Source organism: Pezoporus occidentalis, unplaced genomic scaffold (assembly GCF_034315485.1).
Source record: "Pezoporus occidentalis ecotype Australia unplaced genomic scaffold, CSIRO_AGI_Poc_V1 ctg18, whole genome shotgun sequence".
Taxonomy (NCBI): domain Eukaryota; kingdom Metazoa; phylum Chordata; class Aves; order Psittaciformes; family Psittacidae; genus Pezoporus; species Pezoporus occidentalis.
Window position 1 is genome coordinate 4405551 of NW_026913640.1, and position 18941 is coordinate 4424491.

Here is an 18941-nt window from a genome sequence, read left to right on the forward strand (position 1 = left end):
AGATTCTTCACATTCAAACTATAATAACAAGAAATTCTTGACCTTACTTAACATAAGGCATGCCTCTTTGCCCTTAAGTGATTTTGAACATAACAGCCGGTGCCCATAGGTTTCCTTACACATTGGGTATGTGTAAACGTGAATCCCAGACGGGTCTGTATCTGTCAAATACTTTCCATGCAGAACCCTCCTACCAGCCCAGCCATTCAGTACACCCTGATCTCACTGGAGACAAACAGTGCAGTTCTTAGGTCAGCCGTAAACTTCCTGTATTTTTAATCCAGTAAGGCCAAGAACATGGGACCTAGCTTGGACCTTTCCTCAAAACTCTGCAGCTTCTAGATCTACTGCATTCTTTTTCTGACAGATGAAGTGCATACAATAGGGTACCTTAGGCATGCCAGAGAAGGGATTTTGAAGATGAATGGAAATCTTTTCACAGTGATAAATGATCATTCTCACTGCAAGTTCAGGCAAGCACATTTATATCACTGTAACCTGGTAGCAGACTTCACACTAAAACTTTCTCAACAGAAATAGATCAGCCAGACTGCCTTGGGGTGTTAGACTTGTTTTATATATTTGCTACCTCCCTTATATTGCAGGGGGGTTGAATAGAGAGGAAAAACAGGAGACAAAAGTGAGCTACCACAGCTTGTTATTTGCCTTACAGAACAAGTGCTTGTTGCTGACATTCTGAATCACTAAATAAGTTACTGGCCTCAAGAAAAATAATTCTAGTGCAATTTAAATAAAAACTTTCATACTACATTTCTCCCTCTGATTCTACGTGCATGCTCATTACCAGGAACAAAAAGCATTAAGTTATCCTTCCATTTCTATGCTTACAACAATATAAAAGGTGTTAAGCAGGAGGATTCACACGTACATCTGCATTTGTTTTCCTTTGTAAGTTCCAGCAGTGTTTCCTGCTCTTTCTCCCATTTCCCTGTTATGTACTGGTTGCCAGAAGTATTCACATCACAAAGATCATGCCCACAACAGCTGGGATTAACATTAGGCTTTTCACTTTCAAAATGATTAAGATACACCCCTGTTCAAATGTTTCCCTATGCAGCAAGTCAGTAAGGAAAAAAACAAACTTCCAGCCTTTTGCTGAGGTGTAATCTATGTTTGGTATCTCACAAATATAAGAGAAATTTCATTGTAGCAACCTCCCTAGAAATATGGAACTCCATCGTCAAACCTAATGTTCTCCAACTGTTAAGAAAAATAGCACTATAATCCTGTATTCAGGGCTGGGAGGAGGAAGGAGGAAATAAATTGTAGGAGGTATCCTAAATTGTGGCACTGAGGCCTCTAAAATTTCTGAGGTTGATTTTTCTTATGGATTTGTGAAGCTTTGCTGATTTACTTATGCTTGACAATTTGATGTGAGACAAAGCAATGTTTCAGTAACTGAGAATTGTCAGTGACTGGAATGGGGACAACTTTTCACCTACGATTTTGGTCCTGAAAACACTTTATGTGCATAAGCAGTTAAGAGATCAACAGAATTATTTGCATGGTAAACGTAACTCCTTACACCTTTAGCCTTTTTCATGAATCAAAAAAAAAAAAAAGAAATTCAAAGAATCTGTAGTCCCAATGGAAAGGTAAGCTTGACGTCATGGCAAGTATTTATATTTTACCAAGCATAATGATGAATATCTACAAACCTTACTTGGATTCCAGCTGTGCCATTTGGGCTAATGTATTATTCACCCATCCCTTTACACCAACCAAAGGACAAGCAAACTTTCTAGCTCAGAACAAAATACTCAGATTACCATGTCAGACAAAAAGGGAACAGTGGGAGTAGTTCAGAGACAGGTGACAGCGTGACAACACTTAAGACTGGCCAGACTGGCACATGGTTCAGAGGTGGTTTGCCCTTGTGTGCAGGCAGCCAGCAGTGATTTGGAATACTCTGATGGCTGTGTCATCTGTTCCTGTAGAAGGACTACAGTATGGGAGAAGAGGGATATTATGAACCAGACACAATAGCAATTTGTGAGTTAGAGAACTTGACTGAACTACTTTGTTGTGTTAGCCATTTGAAAAATGTTTAACTAATACAGGAATGACCATGTAATCATGCAGTTCCTTTCAATGGATGGCACAGCAAGGCACTTTCATCAGAGACAGGCCTGTTAATCACGGGAGTCAAGTTCTGTTCCAGCTCTTCCTTAGGTTGCTGCTGTTCAAGCTCTGTCCTACTTGACAAGTTACATAAGCAGGGCCATAACTCTAAACTATGACTACTCCTGAGGAAATCCGCAACACCAATCCAAATGGGTTCAGAATCACACAATTCCTTTTTTAATCAGAATATGCATCTGGTAACAGAATTTCACAGCTTTCAGGTACTTCAGAGTGTAATTTGATGATAGTTCCATTCCATTAGGAACACACCATCCAGGTAATACCCAATCTACATTTCTCAGATGCCAGAGAGTGAGCTCAAGCGTGGGAGCTCTGATAGACCACATTGCTCAGCTTTTAGCTACACTTCCTTATCCCACTCAGACCACTCTAAACAGCTCTTTGCAGGAGAAACTGGCAATGGACTGAGTGATGTAGACAGGACTCGGTCAGTGACATTTGGCCTGGGACTTGACCTTCCTTGTTCAGAACTGGTAAAGCTGCAGTATCAGAGCACATGTGTGCTGTAAGCCTGACAACCAAACCACCAAGGGCAATCCAGTCAACCCGTGTGCTAGCCCACAAAGTAGTCTGAGTTTAGTCTCCCTCCTTCCTGGGTTAATCTGCGGACCACTTGCATTTACTTAAAATTTGAAAACTCCATCTTGAGGTAAGTCTTAGGGCACTCAATCAAAACCTTATGGAGAACAAATCTGGGGCTATAGCAGAGTCCTGGGGACAGAGTCCAACCGAGCAATTTCTCGTGACAGAGACTGCTGTTATTAGATTACACATGCTTTAGAAAGGACCTGGAAATTCACTGGGCATTAACTGACCAGTCACAAATTCTTAGAAGACCATAAAGATGGATCAAAGATGGGGCAAATAATGCCTGCCTAACAGCTCCTCTGTGTTATCCTGCACAGAAACACTGAAAACACCTTAGGTGGTGTATTTTCTGAGGTTTATAAGATAGTCCAAGAGGCAGAGTATATACACTCAGGGTAGCACAGGAGGACACAGGTATTTTAACATCTTTGAGTCATTACAGACTAAGCCACAGATGAGAAACAGGAGACCTATCAAACTGTGGAACTTGACACAGATCCCCAGAATGCCTTAAGACAGATGCTTAGATGTCAGTGTTTCAGTCTCCCTTATACACCACACCTTCAAATTTCTGATTGGATAATCTCAGCTCTGCAGGAAGTCTAAAATGGTTATTAATCAGGTAGCACAAAGAATATAACCTATAGCTGCAGCCTTATCAAGTTCGTATTTCTTAAATTTGTGGTTTAAAACACACAGTAGCAGTAAATCAATAGGTCTGTGGGAGAGAAGCAAGCTTGGTATTCAGAATCTGGAATCCTTTGGAAGGTGAACCCAGAAACTAAATTCCCTCTCTCCCTCTCCCCTACCCTGCTTGAAACCTTTCCCACTTCTTTTCCTACACTTCAATGAGTAACTCATCCCTCCTTCCCACAGAATCAGTTAAGAATCAGTTAAGCATAGTTAAGTTGCAGAATCTGATTCTCATTCTTTCTTGCCATATTGGTTAGACATTAACTTTTACTGACAAGATCTTAAACCATCCTCAGATGTTTTCCACAGCTACACAAAGTTATCATGTTGACTTCAGTCATTCTGCAGTCCTAAAATTCTACCTCCTCTTTGGCTTTGTTTTTACTACAGTAGCTCTAACCTGTCTAAAAAACCTTACTACAAGACTATCCAGTCTACCTGTAAATTACTGTAGTAACCTATCGTATCAGAGAAGGAATTCAGACTGTCAGAGTCCTGTGGAAAGGACCTTATTATCCTTAAGTTCTTACTAATACTTTGTCACATGCAATTATGTGCAATGATAAAATTTTCCCTTTCTACTTTTGGAAACTCAGTTTTACTTCATGAGATTATTTTAAAAATCGAATCATTTTATCTAGTTTTATCTAGGTTCAGAACTGACTGAAATTATTTAATCCCATATGATACTGACAAGAAAGTTCAGTTATAAATTATTTTTATTTTATAATTTTTATATTTTCATTTGTATTTTTAGTACAACTCTCCTGAAAAGCTATTGTATCAACTCTTTTCAGAAGCAGTATCTGCAGACAAATAGCTGCCAGGTTAAAACTAGGGGGGAAAACCATTATTCTGATTTCTTGTGGCTGTCAGAGGATAAGAAGAAGATGATTTATGCTCCTATCTTTGTACCACAGTCAAGGATAAACAAGGATAACACTTTTCAGTCTCAATTATAAGCCAAGGGCATATTGCCCACTCCTTTGGTCAAATGAACAGCTTGCCTAAAACAACTGTCAGACTTTATACTCTCTCCTGTTTGGTCTCCTACTGCTTCCATCTGACACAGAACTGCCTCTACCAAGCATGCCTGAGCTCTTTATATTTTCCCTGCAAGTGCAGCTATTTGAAAATACAAAATGTTAGTCCTAAACTACCTGATAGTGTCTTTTTATCAATTTCTGAAAATATTACCTTGTCAACTGAGAGTGTATAGATGAACAGCAAGGGATTTAATGGAGCAAAACCATATAGGAATAGAATGCTTCTGTATATTTTAAAGAGCCTAGCAGCCTTGTTGACTCCTTTCCCTTGCTTCTATTCCTACAAGCAAAGAAACAGTGGCATGAAGAATCACCTGCCCTTCTCCGCTGTGTGCTAAGTCATACAAGCAGGTTAAAAAACAAGGTGCTCAAGGAACACTGAGAGTGAGTGGTCAAATAATGTCCTCTGAATGTCAACTTTTCTGCTGTTTTGATGAGCTGTAAGTAACATGGTCACTCAAACACTGACTAACCTACATCAGTTGCTGGGATTATTGTCTCAAGATGTCCCACATCTCACAAATTGCTTCCACGTATTTTGTTTTACCTCATTACAGCTGCATTGTGAACTATGACAGTCCAGGAACCAACTCAAAATTCATTCTGACATGCCAATTTGGCAGAATAAATAAATAAATAAAATCCTTAGGAGGATGCAACATCTGAACTGTGCTTAACAAAGACTTTGGGGTATCTCTGTCTCATAGTTTTTATTTCTAATAATCTCAAGAAGTGCAGGGATTACACAGATAAGAACACTCTAAGCGATGGCATGAATGAATATAACAAAAAAGGCAGAGGGATTCATAAAATCACAGAAAGGTTTGGATTGGAAAGGACCTTAAGATTATTCCAATGCCCCTGCCATAGGCAGGGACACCTCACATTAAACCATGACACCCAAGGCTCTGTCCAATGTGGCCTTGAACACCGCCAGGGATGGGGGTGAACAACCTCCCTGGGCAACCCATTCCAGTGCCTCACCACCCTTACAGTAAAGAACTTCTTCCTTATATCTAACCTGAACTTCCTCTAATTAACCCTTGTCCTGTTGCTACAATCCCTGATGAAGAGTCCCACTCCTGTATCCTTGTAGGCCCCTTCAGATACTAGAAGGCTGCTATGAGGTCTCCACACAGCCTTCTCTTCTCCAGGCTGAACAGCCCCAACCTTCTCAGCCTGTCTTCATACGGGAAGTGCTCCAGTCCCCTGAGCATCCTCCTGGCCCTCCTCTGGACTTGCTCCAACAGTTCCATGTCCTCTATGTTGAGGACACCAGAACTGCACACAATACTCCAAGTGAGGTCTCACAAGAGCAGAGTAGAGGGGCAGGATCACCTCCTTCAACCTGCTGGTCATGCTCTTTTTGATGCAGCCCAGGATACGGTTGGCTTTCTGGGCTGCAAGCACACACTGAAGCCAGCTCATGTTCATTTTCTCATCAACCAACACCCCCAAGTCCTTCTCTGCAGGGCTGCTCTGAATCTCTTCTCTGCCCAACCTGTAGCTGTGCCTGGGATTGCTCCGACCCAGGTGTAGGACCTTGCACTTGGCATGGTTAAACTTCATAAGGTTGGCATCAGCCCACCTCACAAGCGTGTCAAGGTCCCTCTGGATGGTCTCCAGCTGCACATTGAGCCATTGACCACAACGCTTTGTGTGCGGCCATCCAGCCAGTTCTTTATCCACCGAGTGGTCCATCCATCAAATTGATGTCTCTCCAATTTAGAGACAAGGATGTCATGTGGGACAGTGTCGAATGTTTTACACAAGTCCAGGTAGATGACATCAACTGCTCTACCCCTGTCCATCAGTTCTGTAGCCCCATCATAAGAGACCACCAAATTGGTCAGGCAGGATTTCCCCATAGTGAAGCCATGCTGGCTGTCACCAACCACCTTGTTTTTCATGTGCCTTAGCATGCTTTCTAAGATAATCTGCTCCAGGATTTTGCCAGGCACAGAGGTGAGACTGTAATGCCCTGGGTCATCCATTTTCCCCTTCTTTAAAATGGGGGTTATATTTCCCTTTTTCCAGTTGAGGGGAACTTCACCTGACTGCCATGATTTCTCAAATGTGATGGACAGCGGTTTAGCAACTTCATTCTCCATCTCCTTCACGACCTGCAGATAGATTTCATCAGGTCCCATGGACTTGTGCACATTCAGATTCCTAATATGATCTTGAACCTGATCTTCTCCTACAGTGGGCCTAAGTTCTTCATTCTCACAGTAAATGACACTGAGACAAGTTTCTCCAGAGAGGCTGAAGTATCTCCATCCTGGGAGACATTCCAAACCTATCAGATAGGAGCCTTAGCACCTCCAGAGATAGTCATGGAGGTGCTGGAGTCATTAGACCAGGTGAACTCAAGGGGTCCTGCCCAGGCTAAATTAATGTCTTTTTCTGTGATGGTAGGGAGAAGAATAGCAAATGACACCTCTCTGACACACACTACAAAATCAGTCTATAACTTTGGGCTTATAAACTGATTCCATGGACAGTAGTTGGTATTTGCTGCCTGTTGAAGACCCCCACTTAAGGCAAAACAGCATTTTAAAATAATTATTTTGCAGAAAGGTCAGTCATTAAAGGTAAAATAATTCAATTATGAGCTTGCCAACCATTCTTGCTCATGAATAAAGTCACCTAACAACCAGTCCCTGACATGAACAAAATCCCAAAAACATCCCTGTGCAATAAAAAGAGTATTTCATTATATCTGAAAAGTAATTTTGCATTCTGATCTCAAAGGTGGGCATCTGCTTTCTCCTGTTGACAGGGGTAAGAGAAAACAAGGGCTGGGACAGTTAACGAGGTGAGGAGCTTATTGAGCAAAATTGACAGTAGGAACCAGAGCACTCCTCATACCAGGAATTTTCACTTATGAAATGGCCTTAGGAGCCACTTCAGAGCAATTGCACCCATCACAGGCTGTATTTTCCTCAAAGCAGTTTTAGATTATGCCCACCAGCAGCTGCCCCCTTAGGATTATTTTATTTCGCTTTTGATACAGAAAATCAAATGGCATCAGATCGAAAAAAAAAAGAAACCAAACACAGAATGTCACATGTGGTACAGAACCAAATACAGGAACATCAAATGAACATGACGCAGAGGAAATACAAAAGTCAAAGAAGTTGAGGAGATTGATGTCAAAATCATAAAGTATTACCAAAACCCCAAAAATATAAAGTTCTAAAACAAACCCATTCATTTAAGCAAACTGCACTGTGGATATGCCCAGTATGCTATGCTGCTGAACAGAAATAAAGAGCTCTTTACATAGCTTTACAGAAAACACCACCAATCCTAAGTATCCTCTTCCATCTCCTCATTCCCAGTGCCAGCCAGAAGATGCAATGGACTGGGTCTAAACAGCCATGGCACTTAGCAAATTGGCTCTTAATTAAAAGAAATTTTAAACTGAAGTTTTATTAAAAACAATAGAACACACAGGTGCTGTTCCTGCTTTTTACATTAGTGCAGAGCTTCCCAACAGGCTGGCTGGGGCACACACCCACAATGGAAGCTTGCCTGTAAAAAAAGAGTATCTATTTCAATTAAAAACTTCACAGATCTGTAGATTAGCACTTGAAATCAAACAGCAGTTCCGTAAACTAAGCAACATCAGTTCTTGGTCAAAAATCCACAACCATTTAAAGCAAGATGACTGCTTTTTGACTTGCCTTATACAGTTATGCCAAAGGCAAAAAGGGAACTGAGCCAACCCTGTAATACTGAAGCTAGGAGGCATCTATATGATAGCTTACGTGAGGCAATGGTGCCACCCAATGTCCAGAAGTTATACATGATCTTGTTTTTCTTTACAAGAACAAGCAAAAAAAACCCACAAAAAAAAACCAACACCATAAAACAACAAACCAACCAACAACCAAAAAAACCCCAACAAGCTCTTGTAATTCTTATTAGTAATCAGACCTGTATGCCGAGGCTTGGCTCAGACATCAGATTAACAGATGTGTAAAATTCAAAACAGGTAAATATTTCATATTTTTACTTCCAGCTTGAATTCTCCGTAAAATAGATATTAGCACAGCCCAGGTAAATTCAGACTGTCAAAACACATTAACCAGCATTTTCCTAAGGTCCTCATTATTTTAGTTTCACACCTTTGGGCCCACTCAGTTGAGGCCTCTCATACGGATCAGTCTTCAGTTTGTTCCAAGCAGTGCATGGACTTCACTACTGAAATCAAGTCTCTTGCACAACAATGCAGTTTTCATCCAGGAAGCCCTGAATCTAGCTCACGTTCAAAAGCCAGTAACTTACTAGAAGAGCAGTATCTGTAACTATAAAGAATTCAAACAAGTTTATCATATTGGAAAAGTTTACCAGGAGCTCATTAATGACAGTCACTGTTAAAAACATACGTCTCAGTTTTGTTCCGAACTTTGCTCTCATCCATCTACTAGAAGAATATTACACTACTAAAATAAAAAATAATGCTCTTATAAGCATATACCCCTTTCTTCTATAAGTAATTTTAAGTCTTTAAGTAAATCTAAACAATGGATTATTTATACCACTTTGCAGAGCACCATAAAGCATGCTGCCAGCTCTTAAGAGTTAACTTCAACTGTTCCAAATCATTTAGAAATGTAAATACAAGAAACCACACACAGCCATACAAGAAAGACACATAACAAGTCACACTTATATTTGTGCAAGTATCGACATCACAAAATGTAGTCTTGTGTTAAGATCTATATCCCTGTAGTGGAACATTCTGATAGTTATTCAAATATTACTTCTTCATGCTTGTTAATCCTTTAGACAACTATGGGTTTGTGCTGCCTTATTTTCACCACACTCATAACTGAATGTTATGGTCACCTAACAAATAAACAAGTTTCCTTCATAAGCCCTAAATTTCCCAAAGACATATAATATTTCTAAGTCAAGCATGTTATTACTTTTTTCCTCAAAAGAATAATTTTCATAGTTTTATACATACCACCTTTGAGACATTCCTTGAGGAAAAGGAGCTGGAGTTCAGGAGCTCAGCCTGTTGATTTTTAATTTTCCATATATGCAAATTGTATGGATAGAATATCCATATAGTCTATCCAATAGATTTTTGCAGCCTTCATATGAATCATAGAATCATAGAATAGTTAGGGTTGGAAAGGACCTTAAGATCATCTAGTTCCAACCCCCCTGCCGTGGGCAGGGACACCTTATGCTAAATCATAGCACCCAAGGCCTCGTCCATCCTGGTCTTGAACACTGCCAGGGATGGAGCATTCACAACCTCCCTGGGCAACCCATTCCAGTGCCTCACCACCCTAACAGGAAAGAATTTCCTTCTTATATCCAATCTAAACTTCCCCTGTTTAAGTTTTAACCCATTACCCCTTGTCCTATCACTACAGTCTCTAATGAAGAGTCCCTCTCCAGCATCCCTATAGGCCCCCTTCAGATACTGGAAGGCTGCTATGAGGTCTCCATGCAGCCTTCTCTTCTCCAGGCTGAACAGCCCCAACTTTCTCAGCCTGTCTTCAAAAGGGAGGTGCTCCAGTCCCCTGAGCATCCTCGTGGCCTTCCTCTGGACTTGCTCCAACAGTTCCATGTCCTTTTTATGTTGAGGACACCAGAACTGCACACAATACTCCAGGTGAGGTCTCACGAGAGCAGAGTAGAGGGGCAGGATCACCTCCTTCGACCTGCTGGTCACACTCCTTTTGATGCAGCCCAGGATATGGTTGGCTTTCTGGGCTGCAAGCGCACACTGAAGCCGGCTCATGTTCATTTTCTCATCAACCAACACCCCCAAGTCCTTCTCCGCAGGGCTGCTCTGAATCTCTTCTCTGCCCAACCTGTAGCTGTGCCTGGGATTGCTCCGACCCAGGTGTAGGACCTTGCACTTGCCATGGTTAAACTTCATGAGGTTGGCATCAGCCCACCTCACAAGCGTGTCAAGGTCCCTCTGGATGGCATTCCTTCCCTCCAGGGTATCAACTGAACCACACAGCTTGGTGTCATCAGCAAACTTGCTGAGGGCGCGCTCAATCCCACTGTCCATGTCAGCAATGAAGATGTTGAACAAGACTGGTCCCAACACCGATCCCGGAGGGACACCACTCATTACTGATCTCCAGCCGGATATTGAGCCGTTGACCACAACTCTTTGCGAGCGGCCATCCAGCCAGGTCTTTATCCACCGAGTCGTCCGTCCATCAAATTGATGTCTCTCCAATTTAGAGACAAGGATGTTGTGTGGGACAGTGTTGAATGCTTTGCACAAGTCCAGGTAGATGACATCAACTGCTCTACCCCTGTCCATCAGTTCCGCGGCCCCATCATAGAAGGCCACCAGGTTGGTCAGGCAGGATTTCCCCATAGTGAAGCCACGCTGGCTGTCACCAAGCACCTTGTTGATTTTCATGTGCCTTAGCATGCCTTCCAGGAGAATCTGCTCCAAGATTTTGCCAGGCACAGAGGTGAGACTGACTGGTCTGTAATTCCCCAGGTCATCCATTTTCCCCTTCTTGAAAATGGGGGTTATATTTCCCTTTTTCCAGTTGTCGGGAACTTCACCTGACAATCGAGGAACCTCCTGGATTGCTTGTGCCGGGCCATACCGTCCTTCCAACAGATGTCAGGGTGGTTGAAGTCACCCATGAGAACAAGGGCCTGCGAGCGTGAGGCTTTTCCTATCTGTCTATGGAGTGCTTCGTCCGCAAAAGAAGAAGACAGCTTGAAGCTTGAAATTCTCAAAATACATTTTATTAACAGATTTCTGTGGCATCATGCTTAAGATTGTCATATGTTTACAATAGCCAATTTATTCTAACTATAGCTGTGCTATATTCTAACTATAGACATGCTGCAAACACTCAAAGGAAACTTTTCTAGTACTCCATTTGTGGCAACTGTTGACATTGTGACAATGCAAGCAGAGAAATTACATATATTTCTTTCAAGAAAAAAAAAACATGCAGGTGTTGGATTTGTATGTGCATAGGCCCAGTACCACAAACATACTCTTTTAAAAGATGTTTTATTACATGCTCTTTCAAAGCATGCTTACTGTAACCTATAGTGTATGTATATCTATTTAGTCAGTTACATTATTGTGCTGTTCAGGCCTAACTGCTTAGTCAGTATATTTTCAGCAAGTTAGTGAAAAAGAAATTAATTTCTTAGTGTCTATAAAGAAGATAACTGGTATTAATATTGGTGAGGGTTTGTTGTTGTTTTTTTTCTTTTTTAATAAGTCAAAATAAGTCTTTGCAGTGCTTGGGATATTTTCCAGTGAAAAAATGGCCTGGATTATAGTCAGAAATTCTTAACAAGTACATGTCATGCTAATATTGCAAGTATTATTTTTTTAAACATTCTACCAACCTTGAAAGCACAAGGAGTCTGCATAATCTGCACACATCTAATTAGCACTGAGTCATATAAATGATACATAATGACTTGGCAGCATATTGCCAGATGGTTTGGTATCAGATCAAGTAGTATTAGCTTCTTTTTCTCCATTCCCCTCTTCACAATTTTCATTTACACACATTTTTATTTCTCTACTTAAAAATAACATCCAGTTCCTTTGATTTTATATACACAAACCAGTCAAAAATCCAATGATTTTTTTTTTAATCCAGACTGACTCCTTGCTTTGCACATTCTTGCTTTTTCAAGTGCATTTAGTTTATTAATGGCACTTAAGCAATTACGCAATTGTTTCCATATTTACTTAAAAACTGTTCAGCTCCTCACTACTTCCAACCAGTGCCTTGCAGCTGGTCACCTACATTCAATTTGTTTTGCACCACTTTCTTATGCAAAACACTTCTTGTATTTAATCAACAGGGAAAAAAAAGGTTTTGAGGGAATTACAAATACATAATCACTCAAGTATTTCAGATTAATGAACACTTAAGGTTTAGTATTATTTGAATATTCCTGAAATCCGTAATTTTGCATCTGAAAGCATTTATAGTACGCTTACCTTGCTGTAATAAGTTTACTAAATACAAAGTAAATGAAGTGTAAGTGTTCTTTTCCTAAAGTCGTCACGTTTTCCAACAGGCCAATCCAGTTCTTTAAGTGAAAGAATGAAAACATCTGTACATGTAAGTGAATAGAACTAAAAAGTTTACAATGACATTGACAGTCACATTTAGCTTACATTCTCCATCTTTGCATTATTTAGTTTCAATTTTAGTTCTGTGTTTTAATAAATCCAAAGAATGCTTGATCAACATTAGACAGTAATGACTGTTTCCCAGCAACCAAAGCAAACATTCATAATCAGAATTTTTGAGGAATTCACTTCAAACTCAAAAGCAAAGCCTGCTCCATTTTAATTCATGTTTTATGAGCACACACATCTAATAATAGGCGTCAAAATTAAAAATAAATAAAGGAAAAAGGCAGCCTTGTTTCAGATTAAAAAGTTACTTCTGGGTTAAGATTTCTATTCATAGTGTCAGGAAGACGAAGCATCACCCCTTGGTTACTCTAGGATTTATATCCATGCTTTGCCATGTGCTAAAGCATGCTGAGACATGTGAAGACATTAGAATTTGCAAAGTGCCGAGGCTTTTATCAGGAAGCATGCAAAAATCTATCAAGTGAAGCTCGTTTGCTTGACCAGAAAGGCTGCACACTTTGTTTAGAGTGGCTATTCCCCACAGTAGGGATGCTCTGAACAGCACAGCCCAGATTTGAGACCTTTAGAAAGCAGTGCCTGTTGGTTGCTATGCTTCAGGCTTCTTACACTACCACATTGGTGATATACCCTCATTGTTTCTTTCTCCAGGGTAAGTACACAGATCAAGGTGTTAACAAAGATAACTGTAGAACAGTATCATTTATACTTCCTACACAGAAGAAACCAAAAAAAAGCCAAATGAAAATACTCAGCTATTTTACAAGCATAATCTGTTACTTGTTGCTTCATATAGTTCAATAAACATTTGGCATTTCATATTATTTTCCTTATTACCATCCTATTTTTTACTTGATTTACAAAATGTTTATATACCTGAAAATAAATATACAGTGGTGACAAAGTGGTACAAAAATTAGTAAAAAAAAAAAAAAAAGAGCTGCAGTACAGCATTTTACAGCAAGGGTGAGACTGCTGGAGCTATCTAGTCAACTAATTCACATTTCCAGAGAGCTGACTTGATAGGAATGTCAGCCTCTCTTTGGAATAAGCTATGATCTCAAATGCTCTTTACACTTGCAAACTTAGCCTGGAACCCAAGAACAAATGAACCATAATCTCATCAGGTTTTAAAGGCTTTCTCAAATGAAGAGAAACAGAAATGGTGCAGAAGCTTAGACTGAGCAGCACGTCTATCGTGCACTATCATAGGAGACAACTGCTCATGGTTACAGAATGTCAGATGCAGTAAAGCTGGCACAGACAACTTCCAAATAGATTAGAATGACAGCATGGGCTGAAATGCAGCTCAACTCAGAAATAGAAAGTGATAACATATGTAAGTCCCCAGAGAAACAATACAAAGACCTATTTACTTGTAATGCAGTATTTAGTTGTTGCCTGCCTATGTGGGAATGGGCTTTCCTGTTTTCTGTTATAAATATCATGATTACGTACAAAGAGTGCTGCCTCCGCTGTCCCAGCAGAACTCCTGTACATCTGTGTTTGGGCCCCTAGCAACACAGCAGAAATCCCAAGTACTCAATAGATTTCTATGTTATGTTCCATGATTCCTGGCCTTCCACACCTCTTTATTTCACTTAGGTCATGATTTACAATGGTGATACTCCCTGCATGGATACTTATGTCATTCTACCTCCACACCCCATGACAGTTTACCAATGTTAGGACTGCTTTAACAGATGAGGCAACTCCTGTTTTCATGTGTAATTCAGTTTCTTAACACCCTTATTAATGCTCTGGTAGAGGTCACAACACAACGCATTCAAAACAAATATGAAAAATTATTTAAAGGCCCGACCAGCTACCATTTTAAAGCATTGCTTGCACTGATGAAGGCCAGGTTGCTTTTTTCTAGAAGTTGGAATGTGGACACGTTTAAAGAAGCCCTAAACTGTCACAGACAGTAAGAGCTCTGACATAGCTGAACTCCCTGTGCATGCTGAGGAGCAAAGAAAAATCCACAACAGATAAATTTTTGTCAAAGTTTCTCCTTATTTACCATAAGCTAAACACCTGAATAGATAGAATATTTGAGTAGACTGAGCAACAATCATCTTAACTGTGCAAGACAACCTCGAAAAGTTCAAAAATATGGGGCAATCATTATATTCTGTTAATAAGCTGCAACAGTTGATACATTGCAAGACAAAAAGGTTGAAATAGAGTACCCATGTGTAAGGATCCTATATCCCACTTAACAGTGAGAAAGCAGGAACAGCAGAACCTTCTTCTTCCCAGCAGCATTTAAGATCCGAGACTAGTTGACAGCTACCAAGGAGAATGTTAACAGAAATTTTGCATCAGACTAGCATGTCTATCCACATGGCCATACAGTAAAGGCTGATGTGACAACCTAAGGGCAGCACACTGGTAATTGCAGTTCCTGGGCTCACAAGCTTTCCAACACAAGTAAACACCAGCAGACAATAGCTACAGGGTCTCCCCACCCCCCATACAAGACAGTTAACTGTCCTTAAGCAACCCTGCCTATCTCTAGTTCAGAAAGGAGAGATGCCCAGAGTCTCCACTTGGAAAGGTAAATGAGCATGCGGGTTTCCCAGGAGGGGTGCAAGAGGATCTCTTACAGCTATACACGCACTTAAGGTGGTTGGCACCACCAGTCACAAAGCCAGAGTAGATTTGCATTATACATCTATTTCTGACTGCACCCTTTCCTCTCACTGGTAAAACAGGAGAAAGATAACTTGGGCACCAATACTTTTTACTTGCACCCACAGGGCTTTGCAGTCTTCCTTGATTCTGCCCAAGTTCCAGCTTGCGGCGTCGTTCATGCCCAGATGAACGAGTAGCAGTGGGTAGTAGGCTGTGCTCTTGACAAGTTGTGGCACGCTCTAACAGTATCTCGGACCTTAGCTCCCAAAGGCAGCACACTTCATGTGCCTCCTGTCAGGTGACAGATGGGTGCCTCAGTGCCCCTTAACAGTCACCCATCATGAGCATTAACCATGCTGGTACAGTTTTTCCCTGCAGACCTTGCTCATGGGTGTCTACAGCTGTTAAAACTTCATATCTGCTTTTGGTTGTAATGCTGGAGGGTGGGACTGAACTGGAATCCTGCTTTTGTGGGGCACCAGGGTCCAAGGTACCTCATTCTCTGTGGTGTCTGCCACAGGAGCGTGGTTCTAAAACCACCCATCTATCTGTATCTAGCCCCTCTACTACTGCACAGCCTTTTAACTGTTTTCTGTGACTCAGTCACCTGACACAACAGATCATCAGCCTGTGCACACCTTAAGCAGGTACTTCCTTTTCTGCAGAAGGGCTGAGCACTCGTTGCAATCTACCTCCTGTACTGAAGTCTCGTTCCTTACCAGCTCCATATGGGTGGAAGCTTCAGACTTCTCAGGAGCTTTCTCTGTTGAAACCCTAGTTTTAATTGTGAGGAGAGTAAACACCACTCTGGCAGAGCACTTCTCTGGGCTGTGGGCCTACAAGCAGGGTGCAGGGCCCTCCCTGCGCACCCTCCTGTGCAGACTTCTGTGCCACTTCCTGGTTGCTTGTGCTCCCCAGGGCCCTTTAAATCTGCTGCAGTTGTTCCTTGCAATGCCCAAGCCAGGTCAGCCTCGCTGCTGGCTCCTGTCAGGTCTCTTAGATTTTGCTCGGGCTCTCCTGGCTCTGGGAACCCCCTGATCCACCTTGATCCAGCGCTCAGCCACAGGACTTGACATTGCCAGTGCTGCATGCCTTGCTGACTGAAATCACTCTTTGATCTTATGTTTGTTGGCCTTCATCAGTGATGAAAAACGGGGTTCTTACTCACACTGTAATGGCCAAACTTGTTCTTCCACAGAGCACTTCCTGGTGACACAGGGGCTGCATCCACAGCCAGTGTTTCCATCTTACAGAATTGCTGGCAACAGATAGCACCAGCTACTCTTTCAGAAGGGCCCTCACCACTGTTTCAGCTGCCCCTGGTCCCACCTTAGGGACCATCTGAAGCAAGCATCTTACCGCTATTGCATTCTTCACCAGTTCTTATCTCCCTTTTACTCTTCCCCAACCCTCAACACCACTTTCAGTTCCACAGTGGAAACTGACCTCACAGATAGCAAGTCACTACCAACATGTGCTTCTGCTCTATGCCACTGAAGAAACAATTACTCCTATGCAGGGATCACAGTTCACTGAAGCTCCACCACTGCACAACACTGTACTGTGCCATCAGACAGATGGTGCAAGCAGGGTAACTTCCAAACTCACTGCTGAGCTTAACATTTTTCTTCCTTTAGAGACCAGCTGCAAATCTGGGCAAACAGTCAAGTTCTACTTATTTCTATTCAAGGATAAACAATGTACAGCAAAACAGAAAAAGCAAAAGGAATGTTCAGTATCTACTTGCATCATCTACAGTGACACTTACTAGTGGGTATGCTGTATGTTCATTAATTGCCACAACAGAATTATCTAAATAATGACTGAAAACACTAGGTCATGAAGGCAGCAGAAGCATTTCCCGCATTTCCTTATCACCCAGGAAAGAAAAAAGGATATTTAAGCACATAAATATTTTAAAGAAGTCTACCTCCTAATTTAAAATGGGAAGTGGATTAGCAGGAATATTTACCATGTTGAGGAGAGACAGAAAGCCTCATCAATATATGCAGACACTACTGCTTGGCCAACCTGACAGCTCGTTCTGAAGTCAGAAGTTGTATCCTCAGCTAGTCACACACTGATCTCAGTGGATTTTTCAGGTATGTAGCTCTTCTGAAAAAGGCCAGCACTGTTTTAGGGAACCAGTTCCTCCCTATATATACTCAGGAGGGGTCAAGATCCAACACAGAGCTGAATATTACCCAACTCAAAAGTGAAGCTTTAGGAAAGATAGATTGCTACAACACAGTACCTGGAAAGTAAATAGGGGCAAAATACTTATGTTTTGCCTCTTCTACAGAGGGACACTCGGGATTCTGAATGCAACAATCTCTTCCCACTCTAACAGCCAGGAACAGAAGAGCAGCATCTAACAAATATATCACGGACAAGCAAGATCAAGATCTGTACCTGCCATGCCTCTGATAACAAAATACAGGGGATTAAGGCCTGCCTGTAGCAGGGGATGGAGTACTGAACAGACAGAACTAGACAGCTACAAGGCAACAGGACATTTATATTATAGCAGATTGTGGCACTGGGCAGAGATAAAAGCCCTTTTAAGGAGGCCAAATGATCTATAGCATGAATGTATTTAACCCGTGCTGTTACTTTTTGCTAGCCATAAGAGCACCTCAACAGCGCAGTGGGGGGATACCCGTAATAATGTGGTAGTCGGCTCTACAGTCTACTCCTCAGCGTATTAGAGGAGTAAGGATACTGCTTCTCTTCCACTCTGCCGCACGTATAGGCTCAGCAAAAAGCAAGCTCCTTGATCAGTAGAGCTAAGCAGGGGAGAGCGGAGCACCCCGGCACCTCCCCTGCGCCCAGGCAGCTCCTCATACAGCCCGTGCCATTGCGGGCTCTCCTCCTCTGTGCCGCTCACCCAGGCTCAGCCCTTCCCCCGCCACCCGCGGCTAGACCCGGGCTAGTTCCGCCCGCCACCGGCAGAGCGGGCGCTTCTGGCGCGTACCGCCATTTACAGCACTTCAACGCGACCTCAGAGCCCGCACAGGCACTGACAGCCCCCCGGCCCAACGCTTTTCCTGTCAGCAAGCAGCAGCAGGGCTCTCCACAAGATCCAAGCTCTCCAGCGGCCCGGCCTCCCTCGGGAAACCCCGCGGCCGGACAAAAGCCCCGCCACCCCTCGGGAGCAACAGCGGAAGGGAAGAGGCGAGCAGACGGGCTGGAAAGGGCAGGCGACGGAACTAGGACAGCACACTGAAAACGCAACTCCGAAGCTCCCACCATGTCTCGGCGAGGAGCCGACTAACTGCTACCACCGGGCGGGCGGGCGGGCGGCAGACACGACCCGCCCCCTTCCCGCCTGCCCCGCCCTGCCAGACCGACTCTGACTGGAGCCGGCGCAGCTCCGCCCCGCCTCCTCCTCTAGTGGCGTCGGCGGCGTCCGTGGTCGCCAGGACAACGGCGCGCGTTACGGGGAAGCGGCGGCGCCGATTGGCGGGAATTGTTCGAGAACGCGGCCGAAGGCGGAAGCGGAAGCCGCACGTGGAGCCGGTGAGTGGTTGCCGCAGTTTCTGGAAACTTCGTCTCATTGTCATATTTAAAGCGGCGGCGCCGGCTCCCCTCCCGTCCCTCCCGCCCGCGCGCCGAGCAGGCAGTAGATCGGCGGCAGCGAGCTGAGCCGACCAGACCTGAGGCAAGGCGAG